Here is a 9069-nt window from a genome sequence, read left to right on the forward strand (position 1 = left end):
AAAAGGACAAAAGCTGGCAATCTCTGGATCAGCTCAAACACAGTGCAGAAAACACTTCTATTCAGCATTTTTCGTCTTACAATAGCACAATCAGGACAGATTTGGCAGAAACGTGTAAGGATTCTGGATTTTCCTTTATTGGCTTGGACGTTTCTAATTTTAAGCTCCAAATTACAAGGAACAGGGATGTGTTTGTGCTGGCATAACTACAGAAGTGGTTGTGTTTAGATTTTTCCATTCCAATATATCTAAAATCAAGCTATCATACTTGAAGTAAAACCATGCCAAATAAAACTTATCTGCATTCATTACAAACCTAGAGTTCCTGACAAAGTTCATGAACCTTTTCTGTATAAAGCTCAGATAAGTTGTGAGTGTATCTAGGATATTTTGTTGTTTGTTTGAAAATCAAACTGCAGCTAACCAGGACCAGATGCAAATGCTGAGGTTTTGTATAATGAGCTGAAATTCAGCAAGTTCAGTGGATTTCTTCCCAAGCAGTGAGTTCTGGAATCTGTTAAAATAAATTCAGAATAAACTCCAGGGATGACAATAAGGGCATTAAAACTTTCACATACCAAAATGAAGAAAATGCTTACAAAAAGCCAAATAAAATAAAAGCCTTGAATTATAATTTTCTCCATAAACACTTCAGTAATACCAAAGACATGATAGAGATAATTATTCTCATTGTCATGGACTTTGGATGAGATTTATGCCAAGTCCACTGTCCTTGTGCCTTCAACAGAAAGAAGCCCAGGTTAGATCTTGTTTCCCAGTAAGAAGAAAAGGTATTAATTTTGATATCCCAATTTCACCTGTAGCAAAAAAGTTTTGTGGCAAAGGTGAAAAATTTGGAGATGAAACTCTGGGGAGGAGACAAATTGGTATATGAAACATTTATTGCAGCCTTTACATGTTAGATCCTCTCCATCTCTCCATGAAAGATTTCTTTCCCTTGTTGTATTTCATCTATTTTCATTCCAATAAGTACATTTCTGTTTCTTTGTTGTGAGGCTGTGGAGCATAAATACTGATGGGAAACATACTGAAATAAAATCTATTCTGCAATAACAGGATAGAGCTCCCTTGCCACCCAGAGTGATTTTTCAATTTAGTCACTTCAGTTTGAACTTGCCTAGCCCCACTGAGATCCTGTCTGATATCCGGTTTTGCACAAATAATATCAAGCTGACACCTACATGCACATATTCCTGTAAAATAAGTAAGTATAAGAAAATGTTAACTTTTGAGGATTGAAAGTTGTTAAGCTGACTTTGCCAGCACTAGAAACCAAACCTTGTACACCACTGTCCTGGTGTTTGCCACCTGCTTTCAACACCTGCTAAGTAAGTTTTTAGTTCAATGAGATAGCAGATGCTGTAACAACACTTAGCATCTCTCAAAATCTTGTACTGAATATATCCAATGTTCTGGTTCTCCATTATAAGTTAATAAACCGTATTGCTAAGGTGGCAACACAGTCTTGCATAGAGACAGACTAACCTACATGACCGCTATACATAAAGTCACAGAAACTTGAGTAGGAAACTGGTATAATCATAATTAGAGCTCTTGTCATCTTTGGAATTCCTGACCCATTGATCACTCGTCTAAATCCAGTGGGTCCACTAGAAGTGGATTCTGCTGTACATTCCCTTCAGACTCCCTTTTTTATTGCCCTTCAACATTTTTTCTACATGCTGATACCTAAAATGATTGTTCATGAAGAATGAATTTTCCTATGATAGTGCTTAAATACAAAATTGGATAATTCTATCCCATTTCAGCATGCTATTTCACATAGGCTTTGCTTTTAAAGGTTTCTTTCCCTTTGAAGGTTATTACTAAACCAAATTTTACACAGGAATTTTGCTCCCATGTTTTGCATGGGTGCTTTTTGAACTTTTCTAAGCCATTCACACTATTTAAATGTCACTCAAGGCAGTTAGAATACCAAATAAAAAAAGACATATTTTCAGAAAGACTCCCCTCCTTGAAGTACGTCTCCCTCATATAAGACAGATCTAAACTCCTAGTAAAGCAAATGCCAGTTTACTGCCCATGAAAATTAAAAGTCACATTTCGCTCGTTTTTCCCTTCTTAAACTCAAGAGTAGTTTTCAGTTCTGACTCCTATTTTTTTTTTTTTTTTTTTTTTTCCTTCTCATGGTATCACAGGATGGATGGCAATGGAATGCATCTGTCTCCAACCCCTCTGCCTAGAGCCACACCAACTACAGCAGGTTTCTCAGAGCTGTTCAGGCAAGTTTTTATTATCTCCAAGAAAGGAGACTCTGCAACTTCTCTGGGCAGCCCGGGCTGCTGTTTCCTAGAATAACAGAATGGTTTGCTTTGGAAGGAACCTTAAAGCTTATCCAGTTCCAAGCCCCTGCCACGGGCTGGGACACCTTCCACTAGACCAGGTTGCTCAAAGCCCCATCTAACTTGGCCTTGAACACTGCCAGGGATGGGGCAGCCACAGCTTCTCTGGGCACCCTGTGCAGTGCCTCACCGCCCTCACAAGGAAGAATTTTTTTCCTAATATATAACCTACGTCTACTCTCTTGTCAGTTTAAAGCCATGCCCCTTGTCTTATCCCTAAATACCCTTGTAAAAAGTCCTTCTCCAGATTTCTTGTAGGTCCCCTTTAAGTACTGGAAGACAGTTATAAGGACTCCCCTTATCATCCAGCCTTCTTATCTCCAGGCTGAGCAAGACCAGCTCTCTCAGCCTGTCTTCATAGCAGAGGTGCTCCAGCCCTCTGATCATCTTCTTGACCCTCCTCTGGACCCACTAAAGCAGGTCCATATCCGTCTTGTGTTGAAAGCCCCAGAGATGGATGCAGTACTCCAGATGGGGTCTTACGACAGCAGAATAGAGGGGAAGAATCACCTCCCTTGACCTGCTGGTCACACTCTTTTTGATGCTGCCCAACATACAGTTGGCTTTCTAGGCTGCAAGCCAGGGTTTGACCAGCCTCACTGTCAAAAGGTATTGTCTTATGTCTAAATTGAATTTTCTGTGTTTCAATTTGTACCTGTTACTCGTTTTATTCCTCTGAGCTAAGATGCATAATTTTGCCCTCAACCAGCAAGAGTGGAACACATTGCATTTCCCTTTGTTCTCATGGCAAGTCCAGAGCACTGTGAGGTGTCCTTTCAGGGTAAAAGCAAGCTCTTCCAGCTCAAAGGGAAGGGCCAAGCTGAAGTTCTCATAAGCTGTTAGCAAACAGTAGCATGTCTCAACCTGCTGAAAGGATAAACCGTAAACTGTTTCTTCATATTAAAGAGACCTTCCTTTGCAGCATGTTGAATAGGCAACTGTACTTAACACTGCAAAACCTCAAAATTACTCTGAAGCTAAGTACATCCTACATAACTGTTCTGTAAAAGCACGCATAGACAATTCTTCCAGATAATGTAAATAAATAAAAACAAACAAAAGCCATTGAAATTATAAATCTAAACCTATCTGCCCCAGCTGAGAATATAGTTTTAAATGTTCATGCTTAGCTATTGTGGAGTTAAACAATAAACCAAACAAAATCCTCTCTAATATCAGAGATGTTGCCAACTCATGGATGCTTCAAACTCAAATATGACTTATCTGTCCTTAAAAGCTTTTAGCTTCACCTGACAATGAACCAGAAAATTCAAATACTGCCAGCAGAACTTGTAAGTAGAATCAGAAATGTTTTGCCATAGGTATTCACGTGGAACAGCATACTGACTTTCTCATTTTATGGCCTCTAGATTTCTTCTTCTATCAAACATGATTACTCAAAGAAATCAGTTTGTTGGGGGGTTTTTTTGTTGTTTTTTTTTTTTTTTTTCCAAAGCCGCAGGTTTGGGAAGAATTAACATTCCATTACACTTCAGCACAGAGTTCCAATCAAATTAAGATGAGGTTGAGTTCAGTGTACAAGGAAAAAAGATTGAGATGAGGTTTTTCTAGAGTCAGAGCACCTAGAAAAATAAGAAACTAGCTTTAGAATAGCTTAGCATTTTTATAACTAGAAAACATCTGCAAAGTCTTCAGATGACATTTAGGATTAAATAGTATGCAGTTATTATTTTCATTTGCTTGCTTTAAAGTGGTCTAGCTAGTAAAACTTTCCGAAAGGAGCAGGAATAGGTATTTGAATTACTGGTTTTCTGCTCTCTTTCCAATAGAATGGGTTAAATATATTTGAGTTTGCAATAGAAACACCTGATTTTTTTTCAGAATTTATGCGACTTACTAGCTTGACTTACTGTAAACCCTCTGCACTTCTGGCCAATATATGACACTATTCGTAATATGACTGCTTTACATCAGCTTTGTAATGCAATAAAATGCCGCATTCACATTAGAGATGATAAACTGAGGCAAGAGCTACATTACTTAGTGTGCCTACAGCTATATAGAAAGTCTCTGGATACACTAGGAATTGATCAGTTGATCTTCACTGAAACATCCATCATCAGTGCATACAAATTATATTCTGGGTATCATGAGCCAAGTGCTTTCTAAGTCCTCTGTATTTTGCCAGTACAAGGACAGGATGAGAGTGCACTGCTTACTCAGTGTTTCCCTGAATTACAATCTAATGCAACTGGTAATAATTTCAAATATACAGATACACTACGTTAACTTAAACATCTGGCTGAGAATTTCTGTTTGCAAAAGCTGTTAATGTTATTGATTTCACCACACTATTTTTTCACTTTACCCCAATAGATGACTGAAGCTGTGGCCAGATAGTTCAGCATAAGCTAAACATGAGACTCTGTGTTCAATAACCTTCTCAAGCCTATAGAGATTTTCTGTTGTCATGTTTTAGAATATTCTTTTTAAATGTTTTAGTTCAGTCTCTACCAGGTTCTCAGTGATTTGGTTGTCAGAGTTTAAGGTAGTTGCTGGTCAGCTCCCAGCTTCTACTGGAGAATGCCAGGGCAGTTTCTTTTTGACTAGTGAAGAGTCCCATGTGGGCACCTGAGCGCTCCCTGCCTACTGGCTGAGGATTTCTGTGGGCTCATTGTGCAGCCCAGCACCTACCTCCAGCACACCTTCCCAGCCACACCTCACATCCCCCTTGGCAGGACACTCACTGGCAGAGGGCCCCCCAGGCACCCCAGATGGTCCTATCTGACTGCACATTTGCCAGCCCCTCTGACGGGCAACACCTGGAGGGTCTGGCACAAAGCAAGCGAGATTCCACCACACCAACGGGGAAGGCACCTGCATCAGGCCAGACCCTGCCGTGCTGTGGTCCTCAGCACAGCAATTTCCGTTCAGAGGGGGAGAACCCAATGCTGAACTGTTAACAGTTCTTTTGCCAGAACTGTATCAGCTGCGCCTGGCACACCACGAGCACATTTTCCTCATTAACTTCATCAGTGTTTGAACAAAGTTCTCTCACCAGCAAGTACAAATCACAGCAGTTCTGTTTGTTATTTTTCTGTAAAAATGTTGGAGGAACTGTTGTTTGCAAAATATATTTCCTGGCAGCTGGGCAAGAAAATAAGCTCTTAAAATTTCCCTTCTAGACATAATATAAGTATTTAAACACCAATTAATTACTAAGCAAAGCATGTACTCATACCTTCAAAGAACACTGTAAAGAAAACACAAAGGATGCATTAAAATAAGGCTTCCACTTAAAAAATTAAATTTTTCAAAGAGACTTTTCTTGCATAGCATAAGATAAAGTAATATTTCTTATGTAATTTTGGGATGAGAATTAAAAACAAAGGAAAATTAATCAAATAGTTTACATCTCTATAGTAAATATTGTATAAAAATTACACAGATACAAAGTTCTCTGAGCCTTTGTGGATTTTCATAGAGTGAGATGACTGTATGAAATATATCTTTTTCTTCACTTTGCTTTGCATAAACCAGTCTTCTCTTTTTGGCCTCTCAGACCCTTTTCAGACGTTTACTTTCTGCTAAATTACTGTCGGTAGGTACATCTGGATATTCTCTCTAATACCCAACTCATGAATTGCTATTTTGACTCCTTGAGATTTCTTCACACCTCCTTATCAATGACAGATCCATATTCTTCTAAGCCAAATTCTGCTGCACCTTCCTTGCATTGATATCACATTTTCCTCCTCTATCCTTGCAGTTGCATGGTCAGCTGGGTTCATGTGCCTAGTTCACTCACAAACACAGCTATTCAGTTCTGGATCATAACATTGATAAATACAACTGTAACCATGTCCTTCAACCTCCCTTCAGGAACAGCAATTTATAAAGACAAACTGAGAGCAGGGATAATTCCAGATTCACGCTGAATACATTATTCATGACTAAATGAAAAGGAGACTGACATAACACAACATTCATTCTGTGCAGATACAGTACATGCTATGAAGAAAGTAAAACCAGGGAGATAACCTGAACTGGTAAAAGATATGATGCATTCACTTAAAATATATAAGTATTTCTGTGGAAGCTTGGATTTAGTGAAGATCTGGGAAGAGGAAAATAGTAAGGGGCGCAAGACAACTCCAGATATCAGAACCTGTTACTGCCTTGCTGCTGGTACCACACATCATTCCGTTCCTGCATGAATGATGTGGCAGTGTCTCAGTTTAACCTTTCTTCATTTCACAGCTCTGTCTGCTTTTCTTGAATTTAAAGAGTCTTATTAAAATTCTTCAGGAAAGATCAAGGTTCAGATCTTCAGGAAGGGATTTTTACTGTCTCTTGCAATATTGCCCCACCTGCCTCTGGACAGCACAGTTAATCTCCGAGGGTCAGCACGATTTGACTTGAAGATAAGGTTCAGGAGCTGGGAGGAAGAGGGCATTACAAAATGGGAATAGAGGTTAAAAAATAAATTAACCAGATTTTCTGCATTTACTGAAAGTCTGTTCTAAAACCACTTTTCTCAGAGAATACTAGTATGTTCAGATATGTTCTACATGTGTAGAATATACGTACATGTTGTAGCTCTAGCAGCCATAATGGAGCAATTGTGCCTGCTGGATATTTGGCACAGACTTTTTGCTGCTATACCTGCTGTGTGACTTTGCTCCCTCTCACAGAGAATGAACTGTAACAATGCCCTTGAGAATCCACCCTGCAAAAAGCACTGCCTCTTCCTTGGGAACTGCTGAACCGTTTTCTCTCATTCTGACATTTGCTATTTATTGATCCTTGTCTATACTGTCTCCCCTTACATGTGGAAAGTGGTAATGTAACAGCCTATTTACAACCGATGCTATATGTTACTGTAGCATGAGACGTGCTGAGGCACACTGACTCCAGGACCTGGAGAAGTTTCCTTATGTGCCTTTCGGCGTGTTTTCCAATTTAACTCTCAAGCAGATCAAGTTAACCTTCCTTTATACAGAAATGTCAAAGCAAAACCAAGACTCAGTGAAGGAAATTAAGTCAAGGAGAAACATAAGAACCCCAGCCAATGCAGAAAACACTGAAAAAGTTCACTCAGGGGTAACAGGCAAATTGATATGAAAAAGGAGAGAACAAGACTGAAGGGAAAAAGTATATAAAAAATAAACCCAGAGAACAGGAGACTCAGGTCTAGGAGACGGTTGGAGTTGATATACAAAATACAGTCAGAGAAACTCACAGAAAAGTTCAATATATCAGCAGGCTGAGGAAGAAAAAAAAACCAAAACAACACACAACCGTACAACAATGAAAAGCTCCCCAAAGTACCGCATACTGTAATAGGATATTGAAGTAAGTTGGTCAATTAGAAATGAATCACAGATGAAATACACAACGGTATGCAGCACCTGGAGCAGTACAGAAGCAGATGGTGGGTGATACTTTTTTTCTACTTCCAACTTCTTTCTGCTTGATGTCAGTGAATTGTGTTGCACAAAACAGGCCAGCCATACAGTAAATGAGCAATGCTTGAAAGGAAACATACTGTATGTTTTTCTGAAAGACAGAGTTGACTTAAAATCCTATTTTAAAAACAAATTGGTCTATAGAAAAATATATTGTGATGCTACTTTTTGAAAGTACCCAGCCTCACAGAGCGCTGTTCTGGAGATTGCGTGTTTCCCTGCTGTTTGCCCTAACTATCAAATACTAGTTGAAGAGTTCTTGGTTTTTCCTCACTTTGTACACAGACACTTCAACAGACCTAGATGTATTATTACATTGAGATAAGCTACTGTAGAGCAGTCTGTGGCTCATATGCAAATTATGTTCTGGAAGGAAATAATTTGCAATAAACAGACATTTCCAGAAGTCTGTTGGGATTGGTGGAAGTATTTATTCACATTTATTCTATGGTCAGCCTAATATGATCAAGGTAAGGATTCTGAGAGGAGGAAAACACAATTATACTAGCCAGCCTAAAGAGGCATTATACCATGCTGTCCTAATGTCAATAAATGCCAGCTTTCCTTGAAACAATTTTTAATTATTTGCAATTAAATCTAACTCTGAATGAAGAAAATTGTTCATTAATTCAAATATTTGGAATAATCAGAATCCTTTAAAATGAAACATTTGAGTTAACTATAAATCAGAAAAGAATACTGGCAAGTCTTTAGGTTTTCATATTGGCATCCTGCTTAACAAAATGTCACTATCCACCAGAGAGACTTTGGGGTGGCATAAAAATAGAGGGTGCCCCTGTGCATATTGCGATAAGTCTTCTTCCTTCCTTCAGTATAGTGGTTGTAAAAACTATCAAGTAGTATGAGTAGTCCTGCCTGCTTACATGACACAGGCACACATTGGCCAAACATAAAATGTAGATTTTGGGCTCTTTTAACACCTACCAATCTATTATCTGTGTCACTGTCTATAAACAGTTTTCGTTCCCCACTGACATGAAATGAATTCTAAGCAGGTGCAAGGGGAGATGCTCCTCTATCTCAGTTGCAATCTCAAGAGCAGAACCAATTAAATATATTTATCTTGACGCTGAAGCAATCTATCAACCCTTAATTTAAAAGAAAATGTTCATGAACAAAGGTAGTGCTATGAACACCTGTAGCCCCTGAAGAACAAGAGACAAAGGGCATCAAAGCAAAGCATCAAAAGAGGCAGCAAATTATGAAACAGCAAGGTAATAAGATCACATAAGGCT

This window comes from Psittacula echo (assembly GCF_963264785.1).
Source record: "Psittacula echo genome assembly, chromosome: 5".
NCBI classification, from domain to species: Eukaryota; Metazoa; Chordata; class Aves; order Psittaciformes; family Psittacidae; genus Psittacula; species Psittacula echo.